This window comes from Coturnix japonica, chromosome 35, assembly GCF_054131305.1.
Source record: "Coturnix japonica strain WE chromosome 35, WE-NBRP24, whole genome shotgun sequence".
NCBI lineage: Eukaryota > Metazoa > Chordata > Aves > Galliformes > Phasianidae > Coturnix > Coturnix japonica.
Window position 1 is genome coordinate 3,540,051 of NC_140697.1, and position 13,411 is coordinate 3,553,461.

General features: G+C 46.1%; 1 long non-coding RNA gene across 1 annotated transcript; it reads right to left on the reverse strand.

Moving 5' to 3' along the window:
- Positions 1-1,600: 1,600 nt before the first annotated feature.
- LOC146755209 (uncharacterized) lies at positions 1,601-5,033 on the reverse strand. The gene is made up of 3 exons (XR_014938313.1): positions 4,870-5,033; positions 2,001-2,159; positions 1,601-1,735 (listed from the first exon to the last, which is right to left on the reverse strand). It is a non-coding gene; the product is annotated as an uncharacterized LOC146755209 (long non-coding RNA).
- Between the last annotated feature and the right edge of the window lie 8,378 nt (positions 5,034-13,411).

The following is a 13,411-nucleotide window of genomic DNA, read 5'->3' on the forward strand; positions in this document are numbered from 1 at the left end:
CCCACTGAAAGCATGAATTCTACCTGTGTTGCTGACAAGCACTGCTTTGAAAGCTGTATTTGCACCCTTATCTGCCAGGACCACGACTTCTGCTTCGGAAGGCTCCCTGGCACTGCTCTGCAGTTGGTGTTTGGCCACAGGGGATGGTTTGCCCAGGCAGAAGCAGGAACGCCAACTGCCAGCTGCTGACTCTGCCCTCTTACTGGGAGAACTCAGTCTGGAGAGAGAAAACAGAGCATGCTGTCAGTCGTGGTGCAGGGTGAGTGATGAGCTGCACCGAGCCCTTGATGACAGTTGCCCATTCCTGGCACTGCCTGCTTTCTGCTGAAACACAGCTTAGAAACGCGCTCTGTTTCAAACAGCAGAGGACGCTTCCATTCCTACAGCTCAGCCCTCAAGTCCTGCTGGCTACATTCCTCTCAACCATGTCAATCAAGATGCAGACCATGTGAGTAAAGTCTCCACAGCAGAACAGGACAGGAGCTGGCAGGCGTAACTGCTTTCTGAGGAATGGTGCAGCCATAAGGGAAGCTCAAAAGCATCTCTGACTCTTACGTTAACACCTCCTCGGCCTCAGCTCACTGCCATCATTAATTTGTAGTGCCTGCAAGTCTGACCAACAGCTCTGCTTACAGGAGAAGCACAATTGGTTTCAGGTGTGTGGCCCTGAAATCTGGAAAACCCCAGTGTTTCCAGGTACAGCCAACACAGACCAGGATAGACGTCAGTGTGGCTTTCTGCATCTCGTGACTGCCTGCCCAACCAGGAAGGAAATGCACCCTTGTGTGGCTCCACTGAGCCCGTAGGGCAACTGTGTGTAAGTTGAGTCCTTGGAGATGTAACGGACAAAAAGTAAACCAATAAAAATCACCCAAATAATGATGATGGGGGCTGGAAAGGGAATTCCTCTTTCTTTATCTTTCAGATGGAAAATCAATGATTGCATCCAAGTTCCTTAGTACAGCTGCTGGGCCTTCCTCCGCTTGTATCTTGCTGCTCTGTGTTGCAACAGGAGAGCTGCTCTGACCTCTCCTCTCAGCCTGTGCCTCCTGCACGGTGAGCAGCTTTGCGGATGGAGACACCCACACAGACTTGGGCCCAGGCAGAGAACTGTGCCCTGCAAGGGAAAACCACAGCTAAGACAGAAAAGGAAGCAGCAGCACAGCCATCCCAGTTCTGCATATCTCTCAGAATTGCTCATCCAAGCCACTGGAAGAAGAGGAGCTCAAAATAACCGTGTGCTCAGTGGTATGCTCGTGGCAAAGGACTCAGCCACAATTAAGAGCAACTCACTGTATCGAAAAAGGCAAACAAAAAGCGTAGAAAAACTAGGGGGCAGGGATCTCAGAAAGCTTCACAGCCACACTTCAATCAAGCTTCACCTGCTTGCAAAAAATCTTAACAGCAGTGATAGTTTTCTCCATGTAAGGCTTGGACACTCTCATGACCCAGCAACGGGGCACAGTATTCTAACCTAAGCCCAGAAGCCTGCTGTCTCCTCGACAGTAATAGAATTTTCAAAGGTCTTGGAGAAGACCTGGATTGGATGAAGCTGTCAGATCAACATCAAGCTAATGGAGGAAGGTGCTCACCTACTCCCTCTCCCAAGGCTGGTGTGGATTTGGAGCAGAAGAGGACATCTGCATGGCTGATGAGGAATTCCACAACAGCTGACTGGGTCTGCAGCTCCATGCAGGCAGCTTCACTGGCGCAGGGAGATTGGCTCTGCTGGGATCTGAAGAAAAGGCAGATCTTACAAGTCATTTCCCCAAGATCATTTCCCCAAGTCTGAATTTCTGTAGCCAAAAACTGTCAAACTGGGCTCCGGAGATTTCCGCAGTGGGCAAACAGTGATGCCACTGACGAAATTATCCTGGATGATCAGGGACACAGCTGTCCCAGCTAAACAAGTGAGTAGAAACTGTCATCTAGAAATTGTTCCCCTGGGGTTGGAGGAGAGCAGAACTAAGCATCGTGTTGAAAAGGAAAAAGAAGTTTACCTTAAGAGGTTTGGAGCCCACACAATTGCTAAGTTCTTCGCGTCCATGTTTATCACCGAGCAGATCCCAGCCAGAGACACCAAGTGTCTCATTAAGTCCCATGGGGACAGTGCACTGGTGGTCAGCACTGAGGCAGACTTGATGACTTCCAAGAGGCATCTGGGGAGCACAGAATCACAGAATGACCCGGGTTGGAAGGGACCTCAAGGATCATGAAGCTCCACTCCCCCTGCCTGGTAGGGCCACCTATCTTTCACATTTATTAGACCTGTCTGTCCAGGGCCACATCTAACCTTGCCTTGAATACCTCTACAGATGGGGGATCCACAACGTCCCTGGGCAGCCTGTTCCAGGACCTCAGCACTCTCCTAGTAAAGAACTTCCCCTACCAACCAACGTAAATCTTCCCTCTTTCAACTTAAAACCATTTCCCCTTGTCCTGATATTATCAGCCCTTTCAAAGAGTTAACACCCCTCCTGATTATACACACAGCCCGTGCCATCAAGGCCAAGCTTCTATCTCTTCTTGATTCCTAGTTCCATGGCGTGCACAGCATGCTGTGCTGCATGCACAGCACAGCTGTTCTGCAGAGGAACAGGGGCACCCAGTGACCAACAGCAGCCATTGTCTGCAAATACACAGCAACTTCCCAGGATCTGCAGCAACAATCTCCCCACACACTCCACTTCACACAGACACTATGACCCTGAATAGACTCAAGCAGCAGACTTAAAACAAGTCAGAGTTTTAGATTCCAGGATATTTGAGGGTCTATAATGTGTGAAATTCAGTTACACAACAGTGCCGAGGTGCCTGCGTTTCAAGCAACTTTCAGATCACAACCATGTAAAATAAAAACAAATTCAGTGCAGAAATAGCAAGCCTGTACCTTAATACCCATGAGATTATCCATTTTTTACTGCGTTCTGACTAAGTTCTAAAATTTGCTCATCCCAGTTCACTTCAACAAGTTCCACCAGTTCACGCAACGCAGTTCTGAGATCCTGTGTATGTTAGGCAGATAGAATTGAACAGTGCAGAAATAATCTCTGACAGCTTTAAGAGCTCCGTTCTGCTTACAAACTCTCAGTCCAAAACTATTCTCAGTTTTAAGGAAATGAACACCTGAAGCAGTTGGATCATCTGCCATTTGCCGCATTCTGCTTCTTGGCATCATGATTAGCACAAAGGGTTTTCTGCTGTCCTGCAGAAATGGACAAAGTCCTGCTTACAAATGGACCAAGTTTCAGTGTACAGCAGAGTTTGTACCAGACTGAAAAGCCACGTCATTCAGTTCATGTGCTCAGGTTGTTATGCACTCCCAAAGGAAACAGAACTAACTGTTGGATTCTGAAGGCAATCTGTGGGTTCCTACATTACCTCCTGATTCTGGAAGAGGAAATTCTAATAGCAAATGCAGAACTTTGCTCTTCGTAGACATGAGAAGAGCTGGCATTTAGTAACATTCATTTCTGGGAAATCAAATGATGTGTCTCTATTTTTACTACAGATAGTATAGGGAGCAGCCAGTTGAAGAACCAGATACAAAAAATCCGCCCATTGGCAAGAAAATACTTCTCCTTAAATTCTGTATGCTATCATGGTATAGAATCAGGCTACAGTGCCACATAGGCCAACCAAGCGTAGAACCAAATCCACAAAATACTGGCAGACAAAGCAGCAAAAACAGGGACAATATTCAGCAGACAGGCCTTTCTACCCACAGCTCAGCATGTTCTGCCATCCGAAAAGCAAGGCCTCTTGTCAAGCTCAGCTATTTCCCTTCTCAGTGTATTCTAGCACCACTGATATCCACTGGTATCCTCCTGTAGAGTCCCATCATATTGTCATCATCCAAAGGGAAAACCCACACAGCAGAGCATACAGCAGTACACCCATGCTCCAAATATCCGCCTCAAAAAACAAAAAGACAAGCTTACAAACCTGAAGCACCTCAAATGGCTTCCTGACAGACTGGATTGTCTGCCCTTGCCAAAGCCCACATATAGCCCATGAAAAGCTGGCTCTTTATCTCAAGAAAAAAAAACCTTATCGTCCCAGAGAAAGCATATAACCCTAATTCAATTGTTCTTCCACTCAGCTTAGAGCACTACTAAAACCAGCATCTTCACCTTAGCAGTTCCTTTTACAAGGATTTCACTGGCAAAAATGAAATCAAAGCCGTCACAAGGGATTTAGCACAGTTACGTGTTACTGGCTACGAGAGCTGTCAGCACAGTCACCTGTCAGGCTTTGCTGCTGTTCTCTTTATGTAGAGGCACAACAAGGTTCAGACACCTCACAGTGCAATTCTCACTTGGACTGTAAAGAAAAAGGAGGCTTGAAAAGCAGTGTGTGGAAAACAAAGAAACAAGAATTAGAACAACAGTGGGGCCATGGCACTTGTAGGAATTGCTCCGCCTTTAACAGCAGAGCGATTCAAGAAGGATGAGGGCATTGCAAACCAGACCAGTTTGGACAGATTAACAACTGCAAGTAGTGGGTTCCAAACTTCCAGACATCTCTCAGTTTTTAGTACACTGTGCATTACAATGGAAACAAGTCTTCACCTACAACTTGGAAGCTAAAGACACGTCTGACAAAACAGACTGCACAAAAATGATGGATAATTAACAGAGCAAATTGCTCTTTCAAAAACTTAGTAATAGAAAGAGATCTCTGAAGCTGCTGTTCTGTAGAGCCCCAAAGCAGTCGCTTGAGGCAGTTCAGGATTAGCCAGAGACAAACCAGCCAGCTGTGTGAACTGAGACCAATTGCACTTTTCCAGTCTGTGGCCACTGACAGCTTCTGAGAGCTACCAAGCAATGCAACCTAGCAGAATTCAGAAGGGAAACCAAGAGAGCCTACCTGAGCTCCACTGCCTTTCAATGCTTTGTGCAGAGGGAAGGGAAAGAGGGGAAAACAAACACCGCTCTACATCCCTCTGAGCCAATAGACGCTTTGCCCTGGATTAGCTCTGGTGCTGCATAAGCTGGGCTTCCACAGCATGTGTTCAGGCGGTAATCAAGGCCTCCCTGGAATAACACAAAAAATAGAGAGAAACGTTTGCTTTAACAGAGTTTATGTCTTCTGGTCATAACACTTCAGAAGCCTCAGAGGCTTCTTCTCCTCTGTATATTTTCATTAATCTTAGATTTTGCTTTCATTCAATGTGACCTCACTAAGCAAATATTGTCTAAGACCATGAGCATCACATGAATGTGCAGATCTCAAGCTGCTCACTTATCGAGTACCCTTGGCATGATGCTTTATTTTCCTCAGCTGATCATCTCGATTGTGCCTGTTGATTGTGCAACAACAGCCTGTTGGTCTCGATTACCTGTGAGAGGCTCTAAATTTGGCCAGGAAAAATCATTTGATGATAAATAATTCTCTTGGAATCAGTAAGGCAGTCTTCCCATTCTTTCTTACCAGCACCCATCTTACATGTTAATAAAGGCTTCTGGAAATCAGTTTGAAGATCAAGAAACAATTCAGTTCAAGCATATGCAATCACAGGATTTGTACGTCACCTGCAAAAGTCATTTTATTCTATCCACAATCTCATCCTACATACAGATCCTTAGAAGGTTCCTTAGGCACACCAACCCCATGCTCCTATTACAGACCCTTGCATAACACAGGTGATATACCTACAAGATTATCTACAGCTTAGACTACAAAAACAGGGAGTCTAGCTAGAGAAAATAATCTACCTGTGCTTCTGAGCAATCTGTTAACCACTCTCACACAGTTCAGGCCATTCCAAACAAGATGCAATGACATGTCAGCCACAAAAACAGCTTGATTTTAGGGTGTTTGTTTGGACAAGCCCCTGTTGCATACGGTGGTCAAACATGCATTACTTGGGGGCACATTGTATTTGATTTAACAGATACTCTTACCTTTGGCTTTGCACAGAGTCCAAAGTCTATCAGCTTCAAATTGTCAATCAGCAGATTTTCCCGGTGGATGAGAAAGCAGTCAGGAATGATTTCCACCCAAATGCCCAAGGAAACATCTTTTCTCTTCTCTTATTTCCTGCTGTGGACAGTGGTTCCCAGTCTACTCAAAGCTCGCTCGCTCTCGCTGTCTCAGAGATCTTCACTGACTGCTGGCAAGTTCCCATCTTCCAATATCCCAGGTGGGAAATACTAGCTTGTATCTGTTGGAAAGGACCTGGGGACTAGGAGGACAAGTGGTGAGAGACCACAGGCTGAATGCAAGCCAGCAGTGTGCTCTGACAGAAAAGAAGTACAACAAGATCATCAGCTGCATTAAAAAGCAGCACAACCAGACCAGGACAAGTCATTCCTGCTTCAACACTCATTGCACCACATCTACAATACTGTATCTGGTTTTTGGCCAGGAAGGATAACAACCTGAAACAAACTCTGAAGCAAGTTCTATGGATGACCTCCAGCCTGTGCAGGGGGCTGAAGCTCCCACTCAGAGAAGAGAAGCTGGGGAGAATGATCTTTGTTCAGGGTGCCTTCCAGTAGCCTTAGATAGAGGGATTTCATAAGATGCCTAGGAAAATGCTCGTGCTGTAATGATTTGCTTTACTCCGAGATACCAGCAGCTTACAAAATGCAAAGCTCTAACCTACTGGTGAGGAAATATTCAAGCCTTCCAGTACCTAACCTGTGCTTCAAGACTTCAGTGACAGAAAATCCATTGGATGGGGCCAGAGGAATGCATCTCACCCCACACCCTTTGTATAGCCACCATTTGTTTAAAGGATCACTCTTCCTTGAGGCACAAAACTAGAGCAGGTTACACAACAGACTGACACCACAAGGGCTTCTCTCGAGATACAAACTGCAGCAAAGAGCATCACAAAAATGTGAAACCAACACTCAGATCAGATCTGTGTCTCTGCTCCGCTCATTAGGAGCATCATGTTTTACTCCCCTTTCAGAGGAAGATACTTCTTCAAGGATAACAAAATCCAGCTCAGCTACAGAACATAGTACCAAATAGCAATAATTATCTCACATTTCCTGTAGGGAAAGAATCCTAAGCACAAGATAATGAAGGATGTCTGAGCTTCAGCTGGGACTGAATTATTTTCTTCAGTGTCTGATACAATACAACGTTTTCATTCTAGAGAAACAATGGAGATAGCGCAGTGATGCTTACAGCTGCTGCCAGGCAGCGTTGTACAGAGCCACAGTCAATCTCAGCTGAGAGCCCAAGGAAGTGAGAAGGAACAGAACTAGGACAGCTGACTTAAACTGGCCAAAGGATATTCCATACTATATGACATATTGTGGAAGGAGTTTTGAAGGGGGTAGAACTTCATGTAAATCTCTTCCACTACTAGGAGGCTAACTGGACACTGATTGGTAGGTGGTGAGCAATTGCTTTTGCATTCATCATAACTCTGAGGGAAGAAAAGACACATTGCTGACACATTGCAGCCCCATATCCCCCTCTGCCCCCCCACAGCCCCACACCCCCCTGTCCTCCCCGCACTCCCCATCAGCCCATCCCACCTCAGTGCTGCCTCTGTCTCTTCTCTACTCTCCCCGTCCCAGCGCCGGCCTTCCCCGGCCTCCCATTGGGCAGCGGCAGCTCCGCCGGCTCCGATTGGCTGAGCCGCAGTGGGCGGGAGTGGCCGTTGTGGGGGGGGCAGAGGGGGGTGTGGGGCTGTGGGGGGGCAGAGGGGGATGTGGGGCTGCAATGTGTCAGCGTCAGGAGCACAGGTGAAGGCAGCTGAGCTGTGTGAGCAGTTGTGTTTGAGTCTGGCTGCAGCTCTCTTAGACCCCACTGAAGGGCTGAGTGCCACTGGGAAAGGATCTCTGTGTGGAGATTGCTTCTACTAGAGGTAGTTCTATCAGACTGTTCTATAGAGCTGTGCAGGGGCTGTAAAAGGAGCTGAGGGGGACTGTAGGGGGGATATGGGGCTGTGGTGGGCCATAGGAGGACTAGGGGCTCTAGGGGGCTGTGAGGGTGTGTAGGGGTTGTGGGGAGCTATTGGAGGATATGGGCAGGTATGGGGCTTTAAGGGGTGGTGTATGGAGAGATAGAGGGTTGTGGGGGCCTTAGGGTGATATGGGGCTACTGGGGGCTGTCGGGGACTGTGGGGAGGAATATGAAGTTGTAGCAGATTGTGGGTGTGTAGGTGTGGTATATATATGTACATCTATGGGAATATACATATGAAAAAGATAGATCCATGTGTGTTCTGGGCTGCACTGAAAAAGGGGTGGCCAGCAGGAGAGGGAGGTGATTGTCCCCTCCTGCTCAGCTCTTGTGAGGCCCTATTTGCAGCACTGTGTCCAGGCCTGGGAAGGATGTGGAGCTGTTGGGGTGGGTCCAAAGGAGGGCCACTGTGATGATCAGACGGAAATTTGGGTGAAGCTGCCTGATTTTATGAAGCTATTCCTGTTATTTTCTTGGTGCTGTGTTTCCCAAATGAGTGGTTTCTGGCTGTGCTGCAGCACCAGTCTGCATGTGAACATCAACTCTATTCACCATCTGGGAAGATCACGACTTCCCTTCTCCCACCAGCACCACTGAATTACAGTTACTCTAAGGAATCCTTAAAGAAGGGTTTATAGCTGTCATGTTATCTGAAGTGCTTGGGGCATTCTGATGCTATTAAGCTCTATGTATTAACAAGTTCAAAAAGAAAAGGTAGGCATCTGATTGTTGTGACAGTTTCTAAGTTATTTGGAAAGCTGTACCACCCAACCACTCCTTCTGTTTGATGGAGGTGACAAAGCTCAGTTTAATTTCTGACTGCTGTTTAAATCCTGAAGCTGGAGCTGGTTCCTGGAGCAGAAAAAGCTCGGAAGCTGTCCCTCCTACAAGCAGGCACCTCTGAGCAAAATATGACATCTCCGTTTCTGATGGTAAGGTCAGGAGACCTGATTCCAGCGTCTAGCTTTCGGATTCATGCTATGTTAGTGGGACCTTTGGCATCTAGCACTGACCAACAGCAACTGACAGGCTGGTAACAGTGCACCCCAAAACAGTTACGTTTCTATTTATATTATGAGGGAAAATTGTATCGCATTGAGATTTCCAGTTTTTACTCTTTGCAGATCTAACTAGCTGCTGGAAGAATCCTGTACGCCATGTTCACACCATTTTCAATGAGCTGGATGAGTCTGTTGTTGGCATTTTAATACCACTGACCAGGCAGGCAATATGTATGGAGTATTTGGCTCTCTCTACAGTAATGAATATTTCAGTGTCTTCAACGTGTGGCTCATTGCTTCCATTTCAGGCTGCCCAGAGAAGCTGTGGATGCCTGTCCTTGGTGTTGAAGGCGAGGTTGGATGGGTGATGGGCAGCCTGAGCTGGTTAGTGGGCAGCCAGCCCATGGCAGGGTGTTTAGAACTGGATGATCTTGAAGGTTTCTTCCAACCCAAGCCCTCCCGTGATCCTATGATTCTGTGATTTCATTCAGGTTTATTAAGATGAGATGAGTTCTCCTAAATGCGCTGTTCTCCATATGATTATAATTGGAGTCTTAAATTATAATTGGGTGACATAAAGCAGACACCATACCTTCTGATGGCCAAAATGAAATGAAATCAATCCTTTACTGTGTCAGTAGTCTGTAACTAGAGCCCATCAGGTAATTCCCAGCCTCCTGCCTGTATCAGTGGCTGCACACAGTGAAAAAGTCTGATGGGAATTTAACCTCTAAAATGTTCCAAAGCAACCAGAGGGTGAATATATTCACTATGCAAATACCTGCAGGAATAAGCTTGTCATGTATGTCCTCAGGTACCACAGTAGTTAATGGTGGGACTCAGTAGGTCATGCTGAAAGTTGAGTCTGCTGATCTTGAAGGTCTTTTCCAGCTTACATGACCTTATGCTATTATTTCTGTATTTCTTTCTGTTCAGCTCCCAGAAAACCTCCCACCCAGCCCCCAGCTGACCCCGTGGTGAAAAATAAAACAGAAACCTCAGTGACGCTGGCATGGTCCCCTCCGAAGATGCAACCCCCATTCCAATCGATGGCTACATTGTGGAACGCAAGAAACTAACTGGCTTCACCTGGGTGAGGTGCCACGAGTCTCATGTCCCCGTCCCAGAGTTCATGGTGAGCCATCTTTCTGAAGAGGCTGATGATCAGTTCCGAGTGTCTGCAGTCAATGCGCATGGACAGAGCCCGTCTCTGGAATTCCCAGGGAGCGTGCACCTTGGTAAGCACAAAAGCCCCAATGGAAATGGGTCAGTGTGAGCTGAGCAGCTGTGTTGGTTCCCTAAAGTTGTTTTCTTTGACTTGAAGGATAGTAGTGCATTAACACACCAAAAGCTTTCCCTTATTCCTAGTTCTCCTATCTCCTATCAACCTCCAGCTACCACTAAAGTGATACAAGTTATGTTTCTGTGACAGAGACATGAATATTATTATCTTTTGATATCTCACATGTGCAAGAGGCAGAACTTTCTGTAACAGATTTGAAGCATAGTAGTGCTTCTTCCAGCACTCATGCAAAGGGTGAAGTAGAAATGTACCTATGATTTAATCTTCCATCTCTAAATGAGATCCCAGACTTGCATCTAAAGAGCATTAAGACAAACGTTGTTCTTCCTCAGAACCAGTCCTGGCTGTGAAATCCCCACTAACAACTGGTGAAGCTGTACCTGGAAGGAATGCCATGTTTACTATTGACCTTACAACAACGTGTTGCGGCACTAGGTACATCAATGGTAAAGTCTTACAGGAAAGCGAGACCTGGATCATCAAGAGAACCCAAACTACTCACAGCCTAATGATAAAGAACGTCACCAAGAACGATGATGGAGCAGAAGTGAAATTTGTTGCCAAAAATGTTGATGTCAGCACCAAGATGAAAGTGAGAGGTATTTGCTTTGATCCTTCTCCTTTCCTCTTCCAGTCAAGGCATAGTTGCTGTGATCTGCTGATTAGAACTGGGGCTGCAGGCATTCACTGACTGTACCAAATACCTGAAATTGCATCCCATGGACTGATGTGAGTCCTGGTAATGACCTAAACATGATAGCACAGAGTGTAGGGTAAGCCAATCTACCCAGCTGCGTGGTATCTGAACCAGATTGCTTCATGCCAGCTGATGAATGTCTGCAGTTCACAGCTATTGGCCAGTGCATTTAGTCAGCAGGTTTACCACTGCATCACCATAGAGCAGTACTTTCAGCTCCAGGTTCAGACAGCCTTTCTGATTGCACTGGAATAGTTTAGAAGTAGGGGAGCAATCATTCCAATAATATCAATCAGCGTTGCATGACCAAATATAACAAATAAACATTCGTGATGGGAGGAGCTGTTTGTCACTGGGTGGAAACCTCTGCAGAAGCATGTTTAGAGCATTCTTAATCAGTAGAAGGAGATGTTTGGTTGATTTTTACTTAGTAAATCTGGCAAGAAGACCAAATTAAATATCTTGAATTGCTCAGCACTGACATGTAGAAGAGACCTGTGATGAGTCACAGGGATGTTTACTTAGCTGTCATTCCATGATGGGCTTTTTCTTACACAGATGTAGGGAGAAACTGAACTTTCCCACGCAGGTCTCTGTTTTGCTGCAGGGTTTAGGTCTGATCTCTGAGATCCACACGCTGGGCCTTGATTGCAATAAATGAGAGCCCTTTGTTTGCTCCAGTGGAATACTTTCCATTTCTGCAGTACCCTCTGCAGAAGACACAAATGCAAATGCACCTTCTTCCCAGCAACAATTGCCTTGTTCTTTTTTACACTGAGTATGCATGAGGCTCTTCATCATATTCTTCTGGCTTGTCACCCTTGTTGATCCATGGAGAAACAACAAAGCCCTAGAGTAGTGTATGCACTTTGGCATTGGAGAGCTTACTTAATTGCTTCTTCTCAATGAACAAACTCCAGAGAGGCATGGAGACAGCTCCAAACAGAATTGAATAACGGGACTAAACTTATGGAGAGCAGAACTTCCTGCCAAGGCTTGTCAGCTAGTCTTAATTTTGCTTTTCTTCTCCCTCTTTGTCACGTTAGCATAATATTTCATACTGGCAGGTCTGCCCTCAGAATTAACTGGCACAGGCTACCCAGGGAGGTGGTGGTGTTCACCTGGAGGTGTTCAGGAACTGTGGAGATGTGGCCCTGATGGATGTTATCAGGGAGCATGGTGGGGTGGGTTGGGGTTGGAATCAAAGGAGGACCCCTATGTATTTCAGCAGGAAGCACTACTGGTAATAAGACTTTTGGAGCAAATCCTGGTAGGGCCACGCTCAGCTGGTCCAGTCCGGAGGCTGTTCCTCCTTACTGCAGTATCTGCAGTGAAAACCAGCAGCTGCTTTTGTGTGGCTGGGCTCACATCCAGCAGTGGTGAGGTGACTACAATTATTCCACTGTGTGTTAATAGAGGCCAGTTTCATCATCTAACTTTTGCGCTCCAATTAACTTCCATAAAGGAATTCTGTTTTTCTTTTCAGTCCTAAGTGTTGTCTCCATCTTTTAGGCTCGATTTGTTTTCCAGGGGGTTACAATGCAGTAATAGAACACCCTCCATTTATTTCCTTCTAGTTTGCTTGTTCCAATTCTTTCCGCAGTTTTCCGAGTTTAGACATTTTCTTTAAGCCCTGGGCTTCTTCCTTTGGCTCTGTCCCCTGTACAGTGTATGTCTTTCAACTTGTGGAGATAAGGTAATCTGGTACGTGGTTTATAAAAGCTGCCAATTTGCCAGCTTCTGAATTAGAATCTAGCAATTAGAACTAGGATTAAATGTGTATGTTTGGCCTTATGATAAATGAATGCCTCATGGTCAGCAATGTCCCTGCAGTTCTTTACCATCGTACATATTTTGTGTGCCCATATTTTGTTTCAGCACTGGCAGACTTCATAAACAAAGAGACAACTGGAGTCACGACTTGAGCCCTGACATCTGGGCTTCATTCTTCTAGTTCATGAATTGCCTCAGCACTTACATCATCTTTAAACCTATGACTGAAATGGTCCTAAGTTCTTAGCATGGGAATCCAGTCTCCTCTTTTGACAAATTAAACTCCACATTTGGAGAGTTCAGTGTCTCCTGCTGTACCCGAAGGACGTTGTGATCTCTGAGGTGTCTCCCTGAGGTGCTGTGAGCACAGCCATTAGCTCATAGTGCAAGTAAAGCACTGTCAGGTCAAGCCTGGAGGAGTAATGCTTGTCACTGACATGTTCCTGTTCAGGGTGGAGCTGGAGGATAAAATAACACAAGAAATTGTCATTGAAAGTCAATATCTGTGAAATTCAACTGGCTGCATTCACAGAACCTGGCGTTAAGATCTGGTTTCTGGTTTCTATCTTGAACCTCTTTTCCATAACCCAGTCCTCATTTATGAACTGAAGCTGTACTGAAAGCCTTTTGCTGTGTATGCTCATGCTGTAGTGCAGCGCTTGTGACCTTTAACAGCACATTCACGTTCCTCTGATCACAGGATCCTTA